Here is a 12644-nt window from a genome sequence, read left to right on the forward strand (position 1 = left end):
CTAGTCTCATGGCAATAAATTTTTTTTTTGGCAAGTCAAGGCAATAATTGTGTTTGGTATTTTTCATGTTTGGACTTGGGCTAGGGCCTGGATTGGAAAATCAAATTGGATGGTGAAATACTTTCAAAAACTTGTTTTTACCTTTTGCTTGGCTACTGGGCTAAGATCCACTCATAATTGGGCCTCTATGTTTATATGTACATACACACACCATCATCATTGTGTCCATTGCACTTGTATGTTTATATGTACACACAAATACATATAAATATAAACTTTTAGAATTTGAATAGTTGCTATTTGTTGAAGAACTAAATTGAAGTTACTTGACATAGCAGCATCATGTTTGTTTTTGAATTCTTGATCTTCTTCTTCCAGTAGAGGGCTGGGCCAGTTGATTGCATGGTGAGCGTTCTGGACATAGTAAATACGGTATATTTTTTTTGATTTCAAGTGTTTTATAGTTTGATTATAATGAGTGTGTTGTGTTGAAGAATGTACATTTGCTTACTAACGAGGTATTCTTTATTTTTTTAATGGATTTCAAGTGTTTTACAGTTTGATGACAATGAGTGTGTTGTGTTGAAGAATGTAAATTTGCTTTTTAATAATGTGTTCTTTGGTTGCAAGTTTGGAAGAACTTCTCTTGTTTTGGACAGAAATTTTGAAACAATCTTTGCTTTGGAAAAAAGAAGAAGAAGAAGAAACTAGGAAAAAAAGAAAAAAGAAAAGAATAGTTAATTGTTGTCTGAACAGTGCCAAAATTGAGTATTGCATTTTTCATGCTGGATGGTTTTGGGAGGTTCTAATTCCTTAAATATTTTTTTTATTGCATTATCTGTATAGCTTATTTATTTGTTTCTGGTTGCTATAAAAAATTACGACAGATAATAACATTATTATTGATATTTAATTTTGATTTTTTTTTTTTATTATTATTAGAAATGTCACGATTCAATTTTTTGGTGGTGGTGATTTAGTTCATCAATGGATATGGATACCATGGAACATCGTTTGAGAAGACGTGCCGATGTTACCCTGCATCTTTTATTGATAAGATTGGAAGTTTTCCTCATTGTGGTTCATTTTAGTTCTGATAGTACTAATTTGCTGCAGCTATTTATGGAATTAGAAAAGACTAATTATTACAGCACTTACTAAAAGAAAAATTCGTCATCCTTTTATGTCACTGCTTCTTAAATGTATCATTATGTATGTGATCTTTACAAGCCCTAGATAGTCCAGAACCTTGCAGAGTGCATATGTTACAATTTTGTAATGAAGTCAGGCAGAATGCCAATTATGGTTTCATGGCATCTCTGCTCTTTCTTGAGGAGGGGAAAAAAGAAGAAGAAAAAGTGACAGATAAAAAAAAGTGACGTACTTTTCCTGTGTATAGCCAAGAACTTGAATGTATAGCCTAGATCTTGAAATTTGTTTAACTTCTTCACAATGACCTCGGAAGCTTGTTATACATAATGTGTATTCATTTTGTAATGAATATATTGATTATTTTTATTTGTGAGGTTCCAGTTATAATGCCTCCCTCAGCCCTTAACCCGCCTAGGTCAGTTGATTTATTTGAATATATTTTCTTGTTTGAGCTTCACAATGCTGCTGTTGAATGATGTTCTCACTGTGGGGTTTTGAAGTTCACCGCAGAAGGCATGGTATATATGCCTTATTGGATAGGCATTCAATTATGCTATGTGTCTATGCTTGAAATTGTGTGATTTTGATTAGGTCAGTTTAGTGGTGGAAAGCTGCTTCGAGGTCTTTTAGTTTTTATGATTTAGTGATTTACTTTGAATTCTTTCTTGTAGATGATGGAGAACCTGCTCTCACAAGGAGGAGATATCGTGTGAGTGAAAATTGTGTCCCTTTCAAAGGGGAACTGTGTTGAACTGCGACAACACATGATGGACTTCCTGGATATTTTCAACCCAAAGTTATGTGAGTTCATGATTCTTACATTTATTTTCTTGTTGGGCTATGATATTCCGTCAGCCATTAATGTTTGTTTCTTCAGTTTGGGAGGGAGTTCTGAAGGTAACTCATAATGATGTTGTGCGGTGTATCATTTCACAATGTTCCTTTCCTATTTTGTTACCTATTGCCTTCAGATCTCTTCAGTCATTACTCCACTAACTTTTAGTATAATGGTTTGAAATGCTTTAGAAAAATGGTTGTGATGTGCGAAGGTAATTGCTATTTAAAACGAAAATTTTAATTCAGAATACTATGCCTCATAATGAAAATCGCTCGACTAGCATTCAGTTAGATTATTAGGTTTGAGAATCATTATCAATTTAATAATACACAGATAGTGAGCTTACTTTAAGAGATGCTTTAATTGATTTGTTTTTAAAAAAACAATAAAAATTCCCCCTAAATTTAAGCTCTCCCCCATCCACTCTAATGTTGATACTGTAGACATTGACTCAAATTCTGCCTAGGTATTGAAATTTATGCCCTTATTTTACATATTCAACTCGACATTATGGTTGGCAGCTACTTTTTTTTATATTTATGTTATCCATTCTATAATCAAATGAATGTTCTCCTTCGTTCATTCAGGTCAAGTGGCTCCAGCTAAATATCTGACAGTTATGCCGTTCTTGAAGTGTATTGTTGAATCCTGCAGGAAGCTGCAAAAGCTATAGACTAACCCCGAAAGAAAGAAGAGCCAAAGTTCCAGCCTTTATGGGGAAGAAGTTACTCAAGGATTAATTGGATTCACTATCCATCAGTCAATGCCTTCAACATTTATTTTTGCTCCCTTACGTTGTGGGACAGGAACTATAGAAATTATATCGAACCTGGATTTGTATCTATAAAATGAACTAGACACTGCAGAAATCTGCCCATCTCAGCTGCCTGCCTTTACGCGGTGCTAAGGTTACCAAATGTCAAATTTGTGTACTCTTATGGAAGCTATGTGATAATTCGACCTTGATTCCGTGAGAATTATGGGTGAATCATTGGTAGAAGCACTAAACCTTAAAGATAAGGTACATCCTATTTATTATTTTGATCAGTTAAATGACACCCATTTGTTTAAATGGTTTCCTCTGATTGTGTCTTACCATTCTCCCTTTTATTTTTATTTTATTTTATTTTATTTTTTTCTTTTTTCCTTTTAATTTTTTTTATTTCCATCTCAAAGTTCAAATACCGAAACCGAAATGCCAATAGTTCCTACAAATTAAAATTGAAATCAAAATCATTGAGATGTGGAACTGAACCATGAAGATGAATCGGGTTCTATTATTTTATTTTATTTTATTTTATTATCAAAAAAGAAAAGAAAAGAAAAGAAAAGAAAAAAAAAAAACTGATTAAAAGCAAGAAAATTTGCTATTGGTGGTGTTGGGGTTCTTGCAGCTTCTGACTTCCTACAAATTGACCTCTGAATTGGGTTTGCTACTTCGATCTGGGGCATCGTCATGCTCAACATTTGGTGCTCACATTTTGTACGGGCTTTAGCCTTTGTTTTGGTATGGGCTTTAATAGTAACTATAACAAGTGAACGCTTACCTATTTATTCAAAATCTCGAACTATTAGATAGTGTTACATACTCACCCATTTATACCCAATCACTTTCCCATTCGATTCCGATGTAGGACAAATAACCCTTGTTACATTCTCCTCTACCCAAACCGCATGAAGTCGTTGCGGTTCGGGCCACCCTACCTACCCGAAGTGCTAACTCGGACGTTTTCCAGGCCGGACGTTTGGTGTGACATCGGATCAAGGACTGAGTTTGCCTTTGATACCAATTGAACGGGTGGACACTTGCCCATTTATCCAAAAACTCGAACTATTGGGTGTGTTACATATCCACCCATTTATACCCAATTACTTTCCCATCCGATTCCGATGTGGAACAAATGACCCTTGTTACAGTAGCCCACCACAATTTACATTCTTTTTGTTTGACATGATTTACCTTCCATCTTTAACCCAAAAAAAAAAAAAAAATACTTTACCTTCCGAAAAAATAAAAAATAAAAAATAAAAAATCTTACTAACATATGTATTAAAAATTATATATATATATATATATAATATTATCGGTTTGGTCTAGAACATACTGAATGGAAACTTAACTATTCTAAAAATTTAGAACCGGACTAGTGAGGAACCAAAACTGACCTGTTCAATTAGGTTCCGATCGAGTCTCCGATTCTACCTATTATTTGTGCACCCTTGGTATGAAGCATCCAAAAAGAGTTTAATTATGGTAAGTGTATTAGTAACTTATAGGGATATATGTATCAAAAACTTATATATAAACAACTAATTGATTCATTTCTTCACGTAACCTTAATCTATTTTTGTTGTTAAAAAAAAAGGGGCACCGTTAATTTATCTTAATTAAATGTATAACATTATTATTACTTTTTTTCTTTCTTTCTTTTTTGACAGCATTAATGAAAGGTACGACACTGAATTGCTATTAATATATCAGATTTGATAACTTCAATTAAAACTAAAGTAACAGGTTCAATTAAAAGTCAAGTGAAAATAAGAAAAAATAGACAGTCAACATTAATTATAACAGTGCCTAACTTTTGATGAAAGCAAAATTAGCTGGTTTCTAAAACAAGGTTGTTCGAAAGCGTAAAATCTTCGTATTCCTGGCAGAGGAGCATCAGGGTGCTAGTGCAGCTGCAGCTCGTTCATTGCGTATTTGTGTCTTTTTTTCTTCGATTAGATGCATCTTGGGAAAAGAGTTGTAAATATTAAAGAATTGGAAGATTAAGTATCAACAATAAAACAAAAACAAATTCACCCAAAAATATATATATTCCAACTCATATTGTTCCACCAAAAATAATCGAAGTAACAGCTACCATTGCTTCGAATACCGACTCTCTCACAAATAATTGGACAAAGACGCCGGCAATACTTTGACAGATCTGTAGAAATGCTATGGATTTGGCTTGCTCTCTACAGCATAATAAAACAGCGATGTAAATTACGGACACTGAACTGGTTAACGTGAAGTCCCTATTTCATAGTTACTTGGTTTCAAAATTGAAGCTCCCTAGTGGAGAATATCCCTCCAAAATGTTTTTCACAACCTATTTCTATTACTTGATCTTTCCTTTTTCGCCACCTACTCAACTATTATGGGTTTCCTCACATGGCGTGAGAAACTCCGAGCTTCTCTGATAGGGATGGATTTTGAGTCCTTCGCCCTTATTATGGCGGGATTTATTATTATGATGGTTTCTATTACTTGATCTTTCCTTTTTCACCACCTACTCAACTATTATGGGTTTCCTCACATGGCGTGAGAAACTCCGAGCTTCCATGATAGGGATTCAACTATTATGGGTTTCCTCATATGGCGTGAGAAACTCCGAGCTTCTCTGATAGGGATGGATTTTGAGTCCTCCACCCTTATTATGGCGGGATTTATTATTATGATGGTTTTCATTACTTGATCTTTCCTTTTTCGCCACCTACTCAACTATTATGGGTTTCCTCACATGGCATGAGAAACTCTGAGCTCCTCTGATAGGGATTCAACTATTATGGGTTTCCTCACATGGCGTGAGAAACTCCGAGCTTCTCTGATAGGGATGGATTTTGAGTCCTCCACCCTTATTATGGCGGGATTTATTATTATGATGGTTTTTGAGAAACTCCGAACTTCTCTGATAGGGATGGATTTTGAGTCCTCCACCCTTATTATGGCGGGATTTATTATTATGATGGTTTCTATTACTTGATTTTTCCTTTTTCGGCACCTACTCAACTATTATGGGTTTCCTCACATGGCGTGAGAAACTCCGAGCTTTTCTGATAGGGATGGATTTTGAGTCCTCCACCCTTATTATGGCGGGATTTATTATTATGGACTCAAAATCCATCCCTATCAGAAAAGCTCGCATCATAATAATAAATCCCGCCATAATAAGGGTGGAGGACTCAAAATCCATCCCTATCAGAGAAGCTCGGAGTTTCTCACGCCATGTGAAGAATCCCATAAGTTGCGAAAAAAAAAGAAAAATTAAGGAATGGAAATAGGCTCAAAACATTTTGGTCGGATATTCCCCCAGGAGCTTCAACGATGGTGAATCAGAGAAGGATCAAGTAATAGTCTCTCTTCCCCCCCCCCCCCTCTCTCTCTCTCTCTCTCTCTCGCTGGGGTATGGTTGACGACGGTTGTTGGTGTTATGGATGCACATAATGTCAAATTAAAAAAACACGTGTCCAAAAAATATTGGCCTATATCTTGTTGATCTACAGCTGTAAAGTGCGGAAATTTCTTTGGCATCAAGTTTCTCATTTGGACGGTTAGATGCCATTTAAAAATAGTGGGACGGCCTGGATCCCTTGTAGGCATGTAGTCCAATGTTTTCTCAGCTTTTTTATGACACGTACATAAATGTATGGATCACAGCTAAACGATATTTGTCTTATTTGGTTTCCTCTATTCTCATCCTTCTGCTATATCTACCATCTTGTATATATATACTATTGTAATAAATAAATAACAATATATTTCGTATTTTCATGTAATAACATATATATACTACTGTAATAAATCAATAAATAAATAATAATATATATATACTACTGTAATAAATAAATAAATAAAAAGAATAACCAACATGTTTATCTTTTATTTTGAGGGTCATGTCAATCCAATGTGATTAGCACTAATTGCTACAAAGATAAAAATAAAAAAATAATAAAACAATAAAAAAACTATTAATTGCAATCTATTTTTTTTTTCCTAATCACATCAGTCAATTCTGTATCTTACTGCCATATTAAGCAATTTTTACTACTAGATTGTTCTGCATTTTAACCTTGCAGTAAAAACTATAGAAGTTATATTCAGTGACGGAGCCAGGATTTCAAGTAAGGGGGGCACGCTGTAAAAAAATAAATAATAATAACGAGTATATATATATATATATATATATATATAAAACAAATTATAAAATTCAAAAAACAAAGAGGAAAAAAATTATTAAAATATAAAAGGAAAGAAAAATGAGAAAACTTTAAAAGGAAATGGTTGAAAAGTTTCGGAAGAAAATTTTGACTTTTTCTATTAAAGAAATTTAAGGAATGCGAAGAATAAAAGAAAAAATAAAAATATAATTTTAGGAACTAAAAATTTGAGGGGGGCACTGTATAAATTTTTTCATATATATGGAATTTTTTAAAAAAATTGCCACATATATTGATGGATGTATAATTTAAATATCTATAATTAAGGGAAGATTGCTAAATTAACGCACTATTGAGATAGGCTCTGCAGATTACGATAAGGATTATAGATTGAGATAGGCTTTACAGATTACGATAAGGATTAAAGATTGTGATAAGGATTAAAGATTACGATGAGGATTAAGTCTACAGATTACAATAAGGTAATTCTACGTGACATCTTAACCTAAGCCTATAAAAAAAGGCAGGGTAATCAACGTTTGGAGGTACGCAAAAAACCCTAACTCAAGTTCTTGATTTCTCTTAAGAGATTAGTTCACACACTGACTTATTCGTCGGAGCCTACTCCACCGGTAACACACCGGTGCTTGTAGGATCACCTTTTCTTCTCTCTGTCAAGGAAGTTAGATCAGATCCGGGTTGCGCAGAATCCATCATCAACAGTTGGCGCCGTCTGTGGGAACGATTTTAGTTCTCTAAATAAAGTATGGTTCGATTGCGATCTGGTCTGGTTACTGGCGAATACGAAGCGTTGCAAACTTCTGATCAAAGGGACTCGACGAGGCAACCCCCCGCCGTCCTAAAAGATCAGGAACGCGTCACAGCGTTGGAACAATAGGTTTAAACCTTAAATAAGGGAATGAACCAATTAGTCCAGAAAAATTCAATGATTCTACAACTCTTAGCCGACTTTAATGAGGTGGAGAATAATGAAGTACCCAATAATGACTCCCGTAGGATTGACAACGACGCTGAGCTTAGTCAAATAGGGGGTCAACAGAGAAGCCATCAACATCGGTCTCTTGAACGGAATAATACCAGGCTCCGTGCAGGTACCTCTGGTTGTGTTGGTGACAAGACTGAAGACATCACTTATTTCAATCTGTAGATGCAAGATCTGAGAACTAGGGTCAAAGACGTCATGCAAGCAATGAAAGGGAAGGGCCAGGCCACAGTGAACGATCTGGTACAGAAGACTAACCTAGCATTTAGCCTCGCTGTTATGTTATGAGTTGTCCTCTACCTAACAAATTTAAGATGCCAACTCTTGAGAGCTTTAATGAGTTGTCCTCTACCTACCAAATTTAGTTTCTGCTGCAAAATTGTCGTACCAGTACATCAGGTATGTGATTCCTGTGAATTCTGGTTTTGATGTTGGCACCTGTATTTTGTGTGTCGGTGCAACGTTACTGACAATGTTAGGTAGGTTCAAGAAATTGATATTTCCCTTATAAAAATTAATCAACTATAAGCAAACCTAGTAAAGTATGGCTATTTGAGCTCATTGCATCAAAATCTTTTGCTTTCTTTCTAATGGCAAAAGACCAAGTCATAAGTGGAGAAAATTGAATCATGGGAGTATAACTTTGCTGGAGAATAATTGAAGTGATGATGTAATCAATTTAAGAAAGAAAATGGTTGGAAGTAATGCTCCTTGTAAGAAAACAGTGCACCATCGGAGCTAGCACTCTTAATAAGCACATGATAAACGCCATCTCTGGAGTTTATACCTTTTAACTATTTGAGGTGCCCTTGATATTTCTCTTTCTGGTTTATTTTTTCCCCCTTCTCTCTGTTCCTGGTTAATTCTGCATCCTGGATTAACTGATGCCGGATATACGGGATCTGTCATTGCAAGCACTTGCTAATTAGAACATGAAATGTCATACTTTTTCTTGATAATTACAGTTCTTCATAATACATATAAATATGATTTTACTAAAGTTTAGATTTACTAGTGATGGATTCACTCTTTTTGATAAGTAAAGTATTATAAAAGTATGGTCAACCAGGGAGCGCATCCCAAAAAGAACTACATAAGGGCCAAATAGGGCCCCAAAACTTTCAACTTATCCACAAAATCCACCATCTCCCTTTTCGATTTACATTTTCTTCCAAATCTTCCCTGAAGCCAAAAAAATAAAGAGTTCCGAATAGAGAACTTAAACACCCCAATTGGAGTCTCCTCTCCCCCCAAAGACCTCCTATTTATCTTCCTCCACAAAATCCACCATAAACACAAATGTGTCACTCTCCAGGCATCTCGGGCCTGAGCCCCCACTATACAACCTCTCCAAGCCTCGAGCAAGCTCATCATAGAAAGAGGCATGACCTAGTGAACCCGGAACAAACCCAAGACCATGGCCCAACTATCCCGAGCCACTAGAAAATGCAGAAGTAGTTGGTTCACCTACTCTCCATCCCTCTTGCACATGCAACACCGGTTCAAAATAATTTGTCTGCTCTTCCTCAAGTTGTCAATCGTCAATATCCACCCCAAAGCTGCTGTCCAAACAAAAAAAGTCATCTTAAGGGGAGCCTTGGTCTGCCAAACGGAACATTCAACAACCTCCTATAGAAGGAATGCACCTCGAACCCAGAACCCCTTGTGGATCCCCACTCCCTCCATCCTCTTTAGTAAATCAACATCAGAAACTTGGAGATATCCTCCATCTCCCAATCTTGAAAGTGCTGCGCAAACTGCAATTCCAAAGTAGTCCTTTCCCCATCAAGCCGATCACAGTCAATGATCAAGACCTGCCTGGCAATCGCAGTCTGGAAAAGTCTCGGATAGGCACACCCCAAAATTTTGTGAATCAACCTCACCTGATTTGATACTAATATTAGTTGAACTTGGATATCTTCTCATGCTCTCAACTCTAGTTTTAATTAAATACTTTTCTAAGCCTCAATTACAACCCACTGGTTTTAAGTAATACAGATGACACATCATGATTTTAACATTTTAACTTATAAACTAAAGGAAATATGCACTTGATACTAACAGGAATTTAATAAATACAGAAGATAATGCAGTAGTTTTACATTTTAAACTAGTGGAATTGTACACTCAAAACATACTGAATTTTAGTAAATATTGAAGACAATCAACTAGTTTTACATTTTTAACTGGTGTTAAAGGGAAACTTTAACTAAGACTATGAGATTCTAGCGCACTATTTCCCATTATACTTTTGTCTTCTTGTTTGAGTTTGGGAAGACTGGGAAATAGGAAATGAAGGAAAACAAGAAGCCTCTTTAGAATCTAGTGGACCATCATTTGGGATTTGCTTGATACCCTTATCAAGTTAAAAAGGCACTACAATATGAGGTAACAACTTGGTTTCGGTGATTGAGCAGAGTTAAAAACTAACACTGCACAAGCACACAAATGAGAGATTCTCTATACCAACTTCTCCTCAAAAAATTTAGCTGTAGATACATGATTAATTGTGGGCTTCCAATTTGTGCAGTATTTTTTCATTGTATACTTGTATCTACATTAATGTGTTCTTATTTTTCTTAGACCTAGTTATATCTAGTTTTGCATTTGATGGGATTTTTCTATTCAGTGACCGCTTCCTGCCTGATAAAGCAATTGACTTGATTGATGAAGCTGGTTCTAGGGTCCGACTTCGTCATGCACGGGTAAGCACATACTCGAGTGTTGCTACTGTCCTTTTCTTTTTCTTTTTTGTTATTTTTTTAACTAGCTAGGCTGCATTCTCTTTCTTTCCAGCTCCCGGAAGAAGCCAGAGAGCTCGAGAAAGAGCTCAGGCAGATCACCATAGAGAAGAATGAAGCTGTTCGTAGCCAGGACTTTGAAAAGGTACTCGTCATATTGTGTTACATTTTATAAGTCAGTCTACCTTGTACTGCCAAATTTTTCAGTGAACGAGGATGAACCGAATAAATGATGCAGTTATAGTCAATATCTAAATCATAATAGACTCGTGTAGAAGCTAGAGTTTTTAGTAAAAGTAAAGGACAATACTTGCCTACTCACCGGTGAGTGGGAAGTTAGTACTAACCACCGACGTGGCGCAAAAATGAGATGATAGGTGTCCTTGTAATATAAAATAAAATATACCCAATAACAAATGGACAATACTTGCCTACTCATCGATCAGTAGGAAGTTAGTACTAACCACCGATGTGGCATAAAAATAAGATGGCAAGTGTCCTTGTAATATAAATAACTGAAAAATAAAAGATTTGAAAGGTATCGGGTTAAACCCAATAACAAACCAGATCCAAATTAAATCCCTAATTTTCTCCCCTCTCTCCCACTGTTGCTACTCTAGCCGATATGCAATCTCTCTCTCAAGCTATAAAAAAGGAACTGATCCTATTAGCTGGTATCTCTGTTTCGCGCTACAAAAAAAGGGAATGATCCTAATAGTTTAGGATTGGAATTCTTTGCTTATATGTCCACCTGTAGAGCAGGTTAATGGATTTCAATATTAAGGGCGATGAAGGTGTAAGACTGTATTCGCTTTTGAGCATTTATTTTTTCCAGTGTCCATCCTGGTGATCTATATCTACTGCATGGTCTTCTGTGTAAGGTGAGGCCATTGAAGTTTTAGTTTGCTTGTAAACTGTCATTTTAGTTGTGAATTGACTTGCGGCCACCTATCAAGCGCCCATCAATCTGATGGGCTTCAATAGGTATCTATGATGATTAAGAAAATAGAGGCGTTGGTCACAGTGATGGAGAAGAATTTACAAGTGTTTAAGAAGTAGTGTGGGAGAGAGATTGTATTGGCAAGAGTAGAAAGGGACAATTAGGGATTTAATTTGGACCAGTTTGTTATTGGGTATATTTTATTTTATATTACAAGGACACCTGTCATCTCATTTTTGTGCCACGTCGGTGGTTAGTACTACCTACTCAACGGTGAGTAGGCAAGTATTGTCGAAAAATAAACAGTATAAGAGTTCTCAGTAAACACTTTATGACTGCATCTAAGCCTTTTAGATGCCGAATTTTACCAATTCTTTTTACCATTCTTAACTAGTGAGCTTATTGTCACACCCCGCAACCAAGAGGCTATGCCACGCAGGCGCCACGCAGACGCCCAGCAGACGATGACATGGAGCCTGCATGGACTGGAGCTTTCTAGATTTCTTTACACAAGTATGGAACTTTCCGGAATTCTCTAGATTAGTGTGGAGTTGTCTAGCCTTTTCTAGACTTGTCTAGAGTTGTATAGAATTCTCTAGAATTCTCTAGACTTGTCTTGTACATAGTAGATAGTTCTAGAGTTGTGTAGATATTTCTGGAGGATTCTAGACACTAAATCTAGGCCACACATTTGTACACATCTAGAATGTTCTTGTAAGGCCAAAGGCCTATAAATAGGAGGTGGGAGTTCATTTGCTTCTCACTAAGCAACCAAGTTGTAATCTCTCCTCTCAAGTAATACAAGTTCTATATATTCCCAAACTCTCTTGCTCACTTGCCTGACCTCTTCCTACACACCCAAGTAAGCAAAACACTTGTCTAGCCTTAGTCTTCACTAAGCTAGCACACTCGGGTAGGCTGACTTAGCGCTTCAAGGGGGCTTGAAAGTGTCTAAGGCCGCACGGTAGCTTGAAAAGGTTCAAGTCCGTGACAGTTGGTATTAGAGCTAAGGTCGTGAGGCGTCACACCTTGTGTGGAGGAAGC

The sequence above is a fragment of the Cornus florida genome, unplaced genomic scaffold (genome assembly GCF_030987335.1).
Source record: "Cornus florida cultivar Cherokee Brave unplaced genomic scaffold, ASM3098733v1 CherokeeBrave_3.0.0_Hap2_Chr02, whole genome shotgun sequence".
Lineage (NCBI taxonomy): Eukaryota > Viridiplantae > Streptophyta > Magnoliopsida > Cornales > Cornaceae > Cornus > Cornus florida.